The 14997-nt window shown below is 39.1% G+C and overlaps 1 pseudogene; it reads left to right on the plus strand.

Annotated features, from left to right (window-relative positions):
• The window catches only part of LOC141620509 (callose synthase 3-like), a 28378-nt pseudogene extending 14473 nt beyond the window's left edge, over positions 1-13905 (plus strand).
• The last annotated feature ends 1092 nt before the right edge of the window (positions 13906-14997 follow it).

The raw sequence follows: 14997 nt of genomic DNA on the forward strand, positions 1-14997 counted from the left end.
ATAGCATAAAAGGTGGTGAATATTTGAGTGACTTGGGATTTATTTGTGAGAGGAAAGGTCCACAAAAAATTAGTGTAATCGTCAAGAATTAAAATATAATAGCGGTGATTGAGTGTACTCAAAACGGGGGAGGTCCATAAATCGGTATGCAATATATCAAATGGTAAAACAGTGCTAGATAACGAATCATGAAATGGAAGTTTGATGTGTTTTCCCAATTGACAGGAATTGCAAAGTACAAATTTATTAATAGGACGACAAGAAATATTGTTATGAGCACACAAAGAATTGAAAACGTCGGGGCCGGGATGTCCTAAACGCTCATGCCAAGTCGAGGAGGTGATGGCGGTGAGGGCTTGGGAGTGGGATGTCGGTGTAGAGGGTGACGGAGGGTAGAGAGGGTAAAGGTCCCTCGTGCTATTACTTCTCATTATCAGCGTCCCCGTCTTGAGATCCTTCACAGTAAAACCGAACGGGTCAAATTCAACGGACACATAATTATCAGTTGTGAATTTCCGAACAGATACAAGGTTCTTAATAATATAAGGAACATGTAGGACATTATTTAAAGTGAGGGATTGGTTAGGAGGGGGAAGGGACATAGCACCACGACCGACAATAGGAATCATATGACCATTTCCGACAATAATATGACGATTACTACTAGATTTAGAATAAGAAGAAAGAGTACCATTATTGGATGTCATGTGCGACGACGCACCTGTGTCCATATAATAAGCATCGTCGGGCTGCTGAAGCGTCAACGATTGCATAACCGCAGCAATATCCGTTGGTACAAACGTTCCCGTAGCTGCTCCCATGGTCCCTGGTTGGGCAATAAAAGCCTGATTAGGCCTCGGTCCAAGAATCCCAGAGGTGCGAGACGGAGGTGGAGTTGTCCAGCCAGCCGTAGGGTACGGGCAAGGTGGAACAATCCACCCTTGCTGCTGCGGCGCCTGCCAAGGCGACATTGGGACCCAAGTCCAAATCCCTGATTGCTATTAGTTTCCACGGCCGCTGTTATTGCCGCCTGTTTGCTGGTTGTTCGAGGAGCCACCACGGCTCTGCTTCCCACGGTTATTATTCTTGCGGTTATTACGACCTCCTTTCCCTTTATTCGAATTCGACGACCCATCTTTTGAATTGGGACGTGAATCAGAATCAGGGGAGCTGGTTTGAGAGGCGTGGAGAGCAGTAGCAGGGGATCCGGAAACATTAGCACGACGCTTCTCTTCGAGAGCCATCATCGAACGGGCCTTATAAAACGACGGGAGAGGATCGCGTTGTTGAATAATGGACGCAATTCCATCATACCCATCGGAAACCTTAGTAACCATTTGAAGGACAAGACGGGTCTCAGAGACCGGTGCACCAACATTAGCGAGTTGGTCAGCGATCATCTTGAGGGCCTGACAATAAGACGATACGTCGGGGTAGTTATCCATGTGGATACTAGAGAATTGTTGCTCCAACAACACGGCACGAGAATGCTGATTATCGACAAAAATATCCTTGAGACGGTCCCACGTCGCTTGAGCCGTGGCACCCAGTTCAAGGATAGTATGAAGAAGATCCAGCGATATAGTACTGTAAATCCATTGTTTTACGATCGCGTCGAGACGAGTCCACTGAGCGTCTTTGTTAACCACAGCATCTTTTGGCGGTTCGATGTGATCAACGACGTCAAAAGCACGAGCAGTATTAAGGAAAAGTTCGACCCATGACGCATAATGGACGTTCTCGGACTCGAGCGTAATCTGGACATAATTCTTGATATTGGAGACCGAATAGGCTGGGTGAAAAGGAGCTTTGTTGGGGACGTTATCGTTAGTCATAGAGGCTGATTGAAGGGAGGAAGACGAAGAAGGGGGAAGGAGCGGAAGGCTTTTGGATCTTTTTAGGGTTGATACCATATAAGAAGTTGTATTCCCTTGAAATCTTCTGTTTCATTAGTCAAAGAATATATACAACGAGATTGCTAACTGCATACAACAATCTATCTAAAAATAAGGAAACAATATGCTAAATATGTGCACCTAATTATATTTACTAAAAATACAATGTGGGAATATACATAAGTATATTCTAATACCTCTTACTATAAGAACAATGTTTGTTTAAAAGAATGGTAAAGGACATGTATAGATGTATATCTCCACAACAAATATGTATTTATTGCTTTTTATTATTAGTAAAATCTACTTATTTTGATTTATGGGTTTTTGTATTCTTCATTTGTACATAAGTTTGCTTGCTAGCCTTCTTCTTAGAGAAAATTAAGAAGTCGAGTTGAAACTTAATTGACATTAAACTTGAAGATATAAACTTTTTACTTTTAATATTGTGGTTGAATTGTTTTTTTTTTATTTTACAGAATATAGTAAATGGATGCCGCTTGGGGTGAACAAAGCGAGGCAGACTCCAAGCAAGTTAATGCCCCCAGGCCGTATCCAGGACCATGGTCGAGGACTAAATGTACTTAGTTTTGTTTTCTATACGACCAAGGATTCAAGGACTTAGTCTTATACGTTTTTAGATCTCATTCGTTCAAAAATACTATTTTAGACACTTCTGTAGTTCAAGGACTTAGTCTTATACATTTTGTTTTGGGTTCATATTTATAACGAAAATTTCTTATAGTACCCCCTAATGTTGTTAGATTTTACAAGGTATCCTTAATTTTAAGAATCTGTCCATGGTACCGTACCCTTGAAATTCCAATTTTAAGAATCTGGCCATAATACCCCTCTAATGTAATGACCGTTAAGGGAAAGTTTAAGTTTTAATGACGTGAGAATAATTAGTAATTAAAAGTTACAATAATAGAGATATGAAATAAAAATTTAAGTTTGAACATGTTTCATGATTACTCCTGTACTTTATATATATTCTTTCTCACATAACATGTTCCTATTTTGTATCATATTGAGTAAGATCGAGTAATTGAAATTTGAAATAACATAAAATAAAAGTAGTATGACACCCTTATCAAGTTATTGCATTGCTAAAATTATCGGTGTAGTAGGAAACACCATATAAACTCAAGAATACCACGGGAAAATGGTTATAAGTTAGGGATATATTGGAAAAAGTGTATAAAGTACATGGGTACATGAGAAGTGTTCAAACCTTTACTTTTATTCCAGATTTATTATTAACTTTTAATTAATGATTATTGTCATGTCATCAAAATTTAACGTCCTCTTAAAAATCGTTACGTTAATGGAACCTCAAGGGCACCATGAGAATATTCTTAAAAGTAGGGGGGCCTTATGAAATCTGAAAAATTAAAAGATATCGTAGAAAATTTCTGTATTTATAATAACATTCCTACAAATATCAAACAAAAAAAATGAGATCGGCAAATGTACCTTTTGTTCTAATTGAAGGTTTTATGGTTTAATCTTACGGCCAAATAAGTGTAAGAGAGTCAATTATTAATGTTCATATGGGTCGCTAATATATGAATTTTTTTAATGTTAGTAAATTGAGAGTTAATATAATTAGTTTATTTTATATGAATTTAAATTCATATAATATATTTTTTGTAATTAGTTTTTTATATATGAATTAATGTTCACCTTACTGACATAAAAAAATCATATATTAGTGACTCATATATTAATTGACTCTCTTGCACTTATTTGGTAGTGCCCTCAAAAATAAATGTCTTACATGTATTCAATTTGGTCCACTTATCATCAGATAATTGTACCTCTATTCTTTTCTTGATCTTTGTGCCAAAACCAGAGGTGAACAAATGATCGTGAGAGAGGGAGTAATTATTATTTGTTCATATAATTGTGAGACAATCAAACATAGCATTTGGTAAAACTCATTTATGTAATAAGACATAACATCTGAGAGGGTAATATAATAAATCACCTGTGCACTAAGATCAATACTTTACATTGAGATTATAATTAAAAAAATCAACTCGCATGATTTAAGAAGTTGAAAAGAAAAAAAATCACAAAGTATCGTGAATGAAATTAAGAAATGCAATTGCACAAATATATGCATAAACAAAATAAGTTTTCAAAATTCCGTCTAAAATCTACTAATGAAATAAGCTTACACTTTCACTTTTTAAAAAACAAACATAATCTCTACTTAGATCAATACTTTACATTGCCACCCGTGCAGTGCACGGGTACAAAAACTAGTTTAGAATAACAGGGTTTAAGGATTTGTTTCTTCTGCTCTTGTAGATGGCTTTTGAGCTGTATGGCATGCTTGCCGGAAAGGTGAATCCCATGACAGGTGAGAGCGTGAAGCCAGCATATGGTGGTGAAGAAGAGGCATTTTTAAGGAAAGTTGTAACGCCCATATATAAAGTTATAGCTAAGGAATCAGAAAAGAGTAGAAAAGGCAAATGTAAGCATTCAGAGTGGAGAAACTATGATGATCTGAACGAATATTTCTGGTAATTCAGTCCATAAAACGTTTTGTTTTGTTTTTTGTTTTGTTTTTTTTTCCCTCATATCACATGCTGTGGTTTGTTGTGTATTGCGCAATCTCATTTTTTCTTCTGATCGCAGGTCTGTTGATTGCTTTCGCTTAGGCTGGCCAATGCGTGCTCTGTTGCATTTAGTTAAGGCAACAGGAAGTAGAAGACTGAGCATAATTTCAGAATAAGCATAACCAAGTAGTTGAGAGCATTCATGGAGTTTAAATGTGATTTGTATTTCTTGTGTGTGAAAAAGAAAGTACACAGATCGATACATGTATACTTGGTCACCGACTTGAGAACACGGTGGACAAAGCACATCACTCGATGGACAAAGCAAGGAAGCCTTACACGGACCAATGCAAAGGACAACCTAGTACAAAAGTAGTGGACTCTATGGCAATAAAGCAAGTGTACTCTTTTAATAATAGATTAAGTAAGATCTTTTATATGATCTTTTCTACACTCCCCCTCAAGATGTGAGTGCAAGCCAGCTGAAACTCCCATCTTGGACAGCAGATAATTATGTTGAGAGACAGTGCATGACTTAGTGAGGACATCGGCCACTTGATCTTTGGTGTTGACATAAGAGGTGGTTAGTAAACCCTGTTGAATTTTCTCGCGAATGAAATGACAGTCCACCTCAATGTGTTTGGTACGTTCATGATAAACTGGGTTGGCAGCAATGGCAAGAGCAGCCTGATTGTCACATTTGAGGTGGGCAGGACCCAAGTGCTGTAAGCCCAAGTCCTGAAGTAACTGAAACAACCAGGTGACTTCACATGTGGTCATAGCCATAGCCCTATACTCAGCTTCAGCTGATGAACGACAGACCACAGTCTGTTTCTTTGATTTCCAAGAGATGGGAGAGTTCCCAAGAAGAACACAGAACCCTGTAGTGGACCGTCTGCTAAAAGCACAAGAAGCCCGTCTGAATCACAATATGCGAGTTAGTTGTCTTTGCAGAGTTCTTGGCAAAGAGAACACCCTGACCAGGTGCAGACTTGAGATACCTCAAAACCCTCTTGGCAGCTTGCATGTGATCAGAGGTGGGGTTCTGAAGAAATTGGCTCAGGAGCTGAACAGAGAAACTGATATCAGGCCTTGTGATTGTTAAGTAAAGCAGCTTGCCCACCAACCTCCTGTAGATGTCAGGATGTGGTAGTGGAGTGCCTTTACCAGGCTCCAGTTTAATAATGGGATTGACAGGGAGCTGAATGGACCTGGACCTGTCCACTCCAAATTGCTGCAACAGGTCCAGAGTGTACTTCTTCTGAGAGATGAAAATGCCTGAAGTATTCCTGTCAACTTCTATTCCCAAGAAATAATGCAGCTCACCCAAATCTTTCATGTTGAAAGAGGAGTTGAGATGAGCTTTTAGAGCTTGAATCTCAGTAGGAGAGTCACCTGCAATGACCATATCATCAACATAGACAAGAACAACAGTGGTGCTGCCATTGGTTTGTTTAATAAAGAGAGAGTGGTCAGCATGAGATTGTCTAAACCCATGGGTGAGAAGCACTTGAGAGAGTTTAGAAAACCATTGTCTAGGAGCCTGTTTGAGGCCATAAAGAGACTTCAATAGCTTACAGACAGTGCCTTCAGCAACTGGAGAACCTGACTCTCCCCTGACCAGGAACAGTAAGTGTGCCATCACTGTATCCTAAGGGAAGTTTCATGTAGACTTCTTCAACTAAGTCTCCATGGAGAAAAGCATTTGCCACGTCCATTTGACAGGTTTCCCAATTGTTCATGGACACAATAGCTAAGAGAGCTCTTACTGTTGACATCTTGGCCACTGGGGCAAAAGTTTCATCATAGTCAATGCCAGGCATTTGTCTGAAACCCTGAACAACAAGTCTGGCCTTGTGTCTCTCCACAGAGCCATCAGGATGGTGTTTAGTTTTGTAGATCCATTTGCATCCAATGGCTTTCCTCCCCTTAGGGAGTTGTGTGAGAGTCCATATGTTGTTATCATGGAGAGCTTGCAGCTCAAGGGTCATGGCTTGGACCCACTTAGGGTCTTGAACAGCTTCTTGGAATGTTGTAGGATCAGGACAACTAGTGTGAGAGGTGGCATGACCAGCAAAGGGTGCATTCAGATGAAGTTGCACCACATTGGCTATGGCAGTGGGGGCCATGACAGGATTGGTAATGATGTAGTCCTTAGCCCATTCAGGGGCCCTCCTGTCTCTGCTTGGTCTGGTGTTTGTGATCTGAGGATCAGTAGTAGAAGCATCAGGATGTGGAGCAGGATCAGTTGAGGAAGAGTGGGTGTTAACGGGAGCTTCAGGACTAAGGTAGTCAAGATGAACTGATGTATCCACTATGTTTGAGGGAATTGGAGGTTTATATTCATCTGCTTGCAGAGTTGGGATAAGTTGAGTAAAATTCTTGATCTTCCAAGGAAAAACAGTTTCAAAGAATTTCACATCCCTAGAGACAAAGACAGTCTTTTTGATGATGTCATAGACCCTATATCCCTTCTGAGACAGAGGATATCCAAGGAATACACAGGGAATGCCTCTGGGCAAAAACTTGTCCTTGTCTCTAGTGGGGTTGTGTACCATTGTGAGACACCCAAAGACTTTCATCATGGCATAATCTGGAACTTTGTTTAGCAGAACTTCATAGGGTGACTTGTTATTCAGTATGACAGTGGGAAGTCTGTTGATTATATAGGCTGCAGTTAAGACACAGTCACCCCAAAAAGATAATGGTAGCCCTGAACTGAATCGTATGGCTCTACTTATCTCAAGTAGATGCCTATGTTTTCTTTCAACGACCCCATTTTGCTGTGGAGTATCAATGCAACTTGTTTGTTGCCAAATGCCTTTGGATAGTATGAAGCTTTTGCTGTCCCCCTCTATGAGTTCAAGAGCATTGTCAGATCTTAGGACTTTGATACTTTTATCAAATTGTCTCTTGGTAAATTTGTAGAACTGAACCAACAGAGTAGCTACTTCAGACTTATGTTTCGTGAGATAAACCCAAGTAGCCCTAGAATGGTCATCAACAAGAGTTAGAAAATACCTATGTTTGTTCCTTGTTTCTTTTCTGTAAGGTCCCCATACATCAACATGAATAAGGTCAAATATGGCAGTGGCTTTTTCTTTTCTTATGGGAAAAGGGAGTCTAGTTTGTTTTGCCATTGAACATGTGATGCAAATTTGCCTGGATTTTTGTTTAACAAGATTTGAAATGCTAGGAATGTGCTGCAGTTTGTCATCTGCAGCATGTCCTAGCCTTAGGTGCCAAATATCATGAGATTTATCATTAATAGAAGGCAAAACAGTACACTGATCATCAGGGGCATTACAAGGATTGAAAATTATGCCACCTGACACTTGACCTTGATTCAAATCTAGACTAGGTAGAGCAACATTACATGACACAGGATTGTGCATACTGACTAAACCATTTGTAGACTCAGGGTGTGGTTTGACAACTTTATTTAGTAGATAATAAACACCCTTGTTTCCTCTTCCAAGCCCCCTAATCTTCCTGGTAAGTGAGTCCTGTATAACACACAGATTTTCATAAAACACCACATAGCATTTTTCATCCCTTGTTAGTTTTTGGACAGACAAAAGATTATGTCTGAAAGCAGGAACAAAGCACACATTATTTAGTGTGAGGCCATTATCAAATTTATATGTTCCTATGTGAGAAACAGTAGTTGTTTCTCCATTTGGTAGATTGATCTTTGGTTTATTTTTCAGTTCTCTTTTGTTTTCAAGGGAGGTTAGATCAGATATCATATGATCTGAGGCACCAGAATCTACAATCCATTCATGAGTGGATTTTGTTACATGGTTACAGGTCAGAGGAGTCATACCTGCAAAGTTTACCTCCATCTCATCCTCAGTTTCAGGATAGTTGCTGGTACCTTTCCCTTTCTGGCTATTCATCAATTGCTCAAACTGTTGTGTGGTTAAGGTGATAGAGCCACCCATGCCTTCATCACCCACAAAGAATGTTTGTCTTTCCAAACCTTGGATAAGAGTGTTGCTTTCCTTGTTCATTTCTCGCTTTGTATCCTTTCTTTGCTTGAACCATGTTGAGCCGCTCCGAGTTTGTAAGATTGAGATTTCTCTGGAAACCTCTTGGAGACTGGATGGTCATCAGGATACCCAATTATTTTCCAGCAGTTTTCCCTGGCATGGCCCTTCCTTGTGCAGAGAGGGCAGGTAGGAACTTTAGGTGCTGCAGGTGTTGTCTCAGAGTCCTTTGGACCAACATAAAAGGCCAGGTTGTCACTTTCCACCTTCTCAAGGCACTTGTAGTTCCTCCTTTGTACCTCTTCATCTTTGAAAGATTGCAGCAGCCTTCATCCACGAAGGAAAGGGGACATCATCGCATACATGACTCCTCATGGTGGCATAAGAATGATTCAGGCCATTCAAGAACTGAAAGAGTTTTCTTTCATTTTGCTCCTTGTGTTGAGCAATGAGCCAGGTGTTGATCTCAGCTGTGACTTGGGTCACAGGTGGCGATCGATCATGACATCAAGGCTTTGCCATAAGATTCTCGATTCGGTGAAGTACTCACTTATGGATTTGTCTCCCGAGAGAGATCATCCGATTCTCTATTGAGCCCGAATTTCCTAGCTCCACACGTGAGAGAACGGGTTTGCAAGTAGTCCCAGATCTCCTTTGCAGTTTTTACATACATTACGGATCTCTTGATCCGTTTCTCAACATTGTGCATAATCCAAGTGATGAGAAGAGAGTTGCAAGTGTCAGTGTCGCTTCCTTCAAAGGATCATTCATGGCCTCTTTACCACTCCAGTCAAGAATCCCAGCTTCCTCTTTGTACAGATGGCTATTTCCATCTGTCTCTTCCACTCAAGATAGTTTTCAATACCAGAGAGCTTAGTGTCAACTACCACAGGATGGGTACTCTCAGCTGGGTGAAGGTAAAGAGGATCTGAGGGGTCCATGACAAAAGGTGCAGTGGACGAAGTTGTAGTTGTGTTGGTGGTATTTGTTTCAGCTGTGTCAGTTTCTATTATGTTGTTGTTGAAACTCATTGTTTTGTGTGAAGAAATCTTTGTGTAAGATTGAAGATAGAAAGGAGGATGGTTGTGTGAGTTTGCTTGGAGTAAGCAGATCTTTAAATAGGCAAAGATTCGAACAAAGTTAGTTGAATCTCAGTAAATACTCGTCCTTGGTATGGTTATCAGTCTCCTCATTCCTGAGGCTCTGATACCATGTTGCATTTAGTTAAGGCAACAGGAAGTAGAAGACTGAGCATAATTTCAGAATAAGCATAACCAAGTAGTTGAGAGCATTCATGGAGTTTAAATGTGATTTGTATTTCTTGTGTGTGAAAAAGAAAGTACACAGACTGATACATGTATACTTGGTCACTGACTTGAGAACACAGTGGACAAAGCACATCACTCAGTGGACAAAGCAAGGAAGCCTTACACAGACCAATGCAAAGGACAACCTAGTACAAAAGTAGTGGACTCTATGGCAATAAAGCAAGTGTACTCTTTTAATAATAGATTAAGTAAGATCTTTTATATGATCTTTTCTACATGCTCAAGCAGATTTTTTTTGCTTGACCACAGAGGAGCCTTCACAGGATAGTAACGAGGTAAATGTTTAATGTCGAATAGCCTTCACAGGAAAGAAACGGGGAAAATCTTGACAGTATTAGATTATTAATATTGAAATGCAATGCCTTGGTGGTTCTCAGGAAGGAGTACCTGCTCATCGAGATCGATGGGTCGGAAAAGCTAATTTTGTTGAGATTAGGTCATTTTTGCACATCTTTAGAAGCTTTGACAGGATGTGGAGTTTCTATATTCTATCCTTCCAGGCAAGTGTGATTTACTATTTCTGTATTTGTCAATATTTTTCCTTTATATGTTTTACAGCTTTTTTCGTCGTGATTTTCAGGCTATGGTTATTCGCGCCTTCAATGAGTTGGGATACCCAAGTGCAATATTCGACATACGTGTTTTCAAACGTGTTCTAATCATCGTTATAACAGCCTCAATAATAAATCTTTTGAAAGGTAAGTAACACATACTCCCTCCTTTTCACTATTATTTCCTAACTGTATCCAACTGGTTATTCTGTTTTTCAGCCATCCTTGATGTTGTTCTTAGCTGGAAATCAAGAAGGAGCATGTCATTTCATGTTATGCTAAGATACATATTGAAGGTCCTTGCTTCTGCTGCGTGGGTGGTTATCCTACTGGCGACACATGCTAAAAAACCTTCACTATATTTTGGGGCGGCTATTGTCATCTATTTGTCACCAAATATGCTTTCTGCTGTGCTGTTCCTGTTCCCCTTCATTCATCGTTTTCTTGAAACGTCCGACTACAAGGTTGTGAAGCTAATGATGTGGTGGTCTAAGGTTCTAAGAAGTTTTTTCTTAAATGGGGTTTAAACCCAAAGTATTTATCAAAATAGTGTTACTTTGAAACTATTTACCAAAAATGGGTCCATGTCATCAATTTGATGTTTTTTTTTTTTTAATTGCCTGCTACATTGTCGCTGTGTGGGAGTGTGGGACAGCGACTACGCTTGAGTTCCCCTACTTGAGCAAATTCAGCAAACTGATATTTCAAGTGTTTGTGATGATATTATAAATTCGAAGCCTGATATTTCAAGTGTTTTTTCTTGATTCTGCAGGTCCACAATTTTCTGGGTCTGGCTTTTGACATCAAAGTTTGTATTTAGCTTCTATGTAGAGGTGTGAATCCTGATATTATTTAGTGTTCTCTTGTTATATGCTGTTGTGAGCAGGAGTGTTCTTATATGTACATTATGTCATTTGTATTTTGTCTACTGCCCATCTTAGAGTGTGTTTTCACTGCAGATATTGCCATTCGTATCTCCGACCAAACAGATTATGTCATCTAACTTGACAGATTACCAATGGCATGAGTTTTTTCCTCAAGGTAGTGTACTCTTGTGTCTTGTTCGAACTTGTCAATGTGTTACAACTTGTACTGGGATGACAAATTAATCTGTCTTTTTTTCTGCACGCAGCCAGAAACAACCTTGGTGTTATGATTGCAATATGGGTTCCAATTTTTTTGGTACGACTATGGAACTAAATTTTTTTTTTTATTAACTTCCTTTATATTGGTTCAGTTTTACTGTATTCATCCAGCACTGCTTACTGTTCTTCTTCCTTTTATCAGGTTTATTTAATGGATACTCAAATTTGGTATGCTATATTCTCTGCACTCTTGGGAGGTATATATGGTGCGTTTCGTCGTCTTGGAGAGGTAAACAGAGTCTCTATTATGATTTGCTTTTTGGCCAAATTAATGGTGATGGGGGCTGACTGGGGCATCTTGCACGGGGTATCTCAATTTTAGCTCTTACATCTTATAGATTCTTATGTAATCTTTTGCTCCCAGATACGAACTTTGGGTATGCTTAGATCTCGGTTTCAGTCCTTGCCTGGGGCTTTCAATGCACGTCTCTGTTCATAAGAGGAAACAGAAAACGGGAAGAAAGGCCTGAAGGCTACTTTCTGCATGCGATTTCCCAATGTAAGGAAAGAGGCGTGCAAAATAATGCATGAAGTATTTATTTTTAATTAACCTCGTCTTAGTTGTTTAGTGGATTTATGTATTTCAACTTTCGAAATTTTCTTAGATACTCTTATTACTTTGGAACCTGCACACTGCCTTGTTCATTTCACTAGAGGTTAAAAAGGCTAAACTCATACCACCTCATTCATCTGCCTTTGCAGTCTTCCAAGAAAGAAGCTGCTGAATTTGCTCAAGTTTGGAATCAAATTATAACAACTTTTAGAGAGGAAGATGTCATAAGCAACAAGTAATATCCCTATTCCCTCATGTAGATTTTTATGAAGGAGATGCCTGAAAGTTATCCTCTACTGAGTGTTATGGTGTCATGTGGTAGATAACGGTCTCCATTACTCACAAGTTTGGCTGCTTGTTTCTTTCAGGGAAATTGACTTGTTACGCTTTCCTGATTGGGATGACATAGACATAGACCTAACTCAGTGGCCTCCATTTTTGTTAGTTGGCAAGGTTTGTTACGTAAGCACCTAGCTAATTAATTGCCTTCTTATTTCATGGATGTTATCGCAGATTCCAATCGCGCTAGATATGGAAACAAAGGATAGCAATGGGAAGGACGAGAAGCTGATGAAAAGATTTTCCTCTGATCCCTATATGCAATCTGCTGTCCGTGAATGTTATGCTTCCTTTAGAAGCATCATTAGGTTCATGGTTCAAGGCCAGGCCGAGAAAATGTACGTTGGTTGGTTAACTCTTGTTCTCCTTATAGACAAAATTGTTAATGATAGCTTATTAATCTTCTTGCCCTCCTTTTGTTTATGGGACCCTCTTGGCGTCTTCACGTACATGGGTTTTACCTCCTTGATGTCCTTTTATTCATATCCTTTATTACTTTTCCAACAAAGGGTCGGGATCAGAGTAATTAATGTCTCTTACATCCTTGTGTTTCGTATTTTACAGTGTTATAGAGAATATATTTGCTCAAGTTGAAAGGCATATAGAAGCAGGAGATTTGGTTACAGAGTATAAAATAAAATGAGCGCTCTTCCTAGTCTGTATGGACATTTTGTTAAGCTGATGGAGAGCTTAGTATGTGTTTCATGATAATCCTTGTTTTTATTTTCTGGTGTGTTACTTGCTGTTTCTGAGTTCTGCTAACTACTCAATTTGCTTATCCAGTTGGAGAATAAATCCGAGGATAGAGATCGAGAAAAAGTTGTCTCTTGTTTTCAACACATGTTGGACGTTGTGACTAGAGATATAATGGGGGACACTAGTTTGTTGGAGTCAATTCATGGTGGATCAGGTCATGACGGTTCTCAGTTATTTTCATCGCCTGGTGAGCAATTAGATTTCCCATTGAACCAGTAACAGAAGCCTGGAAAGAGAAGGTAGGTAGTTTTTATGTTGTGAAAGTAAATTACAAAGAACATAATAATGTGCACCATGGGTTCTGAAGCAATTTTGTTTGTTGAGGCAGATCAAACGGTTGTACCTGCTTCTTACTGTGAAGGAATCTGCAAGGGATGTGCCATCCAATTTGGATGCGAGGCGCCGACTTTCTTTCTTTTCTAATTCACTCTTTATGGATATGCCACCTCCACCTAAAGTCCGCAACATGCTTTCTCCCCGCCAATGCCGCCAAAATTTGATACGTGTCGTTAAGCGTATACAAATTAATAATTTATAAATCTATCTTAACCTCAAAAATAACAACATAGTAAAGGATAAGTAGGGTCGATCCCACGGAGAGACTGGAAAACTAATTAACTATTGAGTACTTTTATTCACTAATTTACATGTATACCATTTATTTACATATTTACGACTATTAACATTATGTACGATTAGGGGGGAGTTTGTTTGTAGTTTTGAACTAAACTAACAGGACTAAATACTAAAGCTAGATGCGAAGTTAAATACCCCATTAAGCACATATTCTACTGGTAATTCTAGTTTGTGAACCAATTATTGTTTACGTCAAATCTCCATATCATTTATAGATTAACTGCGGAATTAAAGATAACAATAACTCCCTATCCTCTCTTAGATTACAACCGACCTGAACTAAGCCTAGACCGATTCTTAACTAACCGACCGATGTAAGTTTGTCGCACCCTACTAAAGACCGGATTAGAAGCATTATCGAACCAAGAAGACATCATTAATCCAATTAACCCTTCAGTGTCGTCACTACCTAAAGATTAGATGACCAAATTTTACTCCTAACTTAAACTAACCCCAATTCGCAGAGACCAATCTAAACTAGTTGCTACTCAGATTATGTAACTCGAACTAAGCCAAAATCACACAAATAGCTGAAGTATACAATTCCAATCATAATAAGATAACAAATTATCACAGAAAATTGCAACTTTCAATCAAGACGAGTAAAACTTTGGATACAATTAACTAAAAGATTAACAATTAAACAGCCAACGGTTTCCAATACTAGAATTAATCAACGAAAATAAACCATAAATTGAATACAAGAGAGGTAGAGAGAACTTAATTACTGCCCGGAACTTGTAGTCGGAACTTCGGATGTCGCACCTCAAAAACCGCCTCAAATTCACCCTTACTCGACCGTGTGCTAGGACTCCGACTGAGTACGGTCTCCTACTGCTCTTACGACCCAATTAGGTCTCAAATCGTCACTCTATTTCACTCAATTTTGTTGAAGTATGAGACTTTTAGTGTATTCTAGAAGTTTCCGGAATATTCTAGATTTATCGGGAATGTGCTAGAATAATGTAGAAATATCTAGAATAGTCTATAAGAGTCTAGAAGAATCTAAAAGAGTCATGTATGTTCTAGATTTATGTAGAATAACCTAGAACCTTCTAGACATGTATATAAGTGGTAAGGAACTCTAAAGAGTTCCGTGTGTAGGCCACTCTAGAATGTCCTATTCTAGAGTGTTCTTAGGATGTAGGAGAAGGAGGAGGAGCTCTATAAATAGAGGACCTCCTCTCCCATTTCAATGAACCCAAGTGACCCAAGTGGATCCCAACAAATTCACAACA

Source organism: Silene latifolia, chromosome X (assembly GCF_048544455.1).
Source record: "Silene latifolia isolate original U9 population chromosome X, ASM4854445v1, whole genome shotgun sequence".
Lineage (NCBI taxonomy): Eukaryota > Viridiplantae > Streptophyta > Magnoliopsida > Caryophyllales > Caryophyllaceae > Silene > Silene latifolia.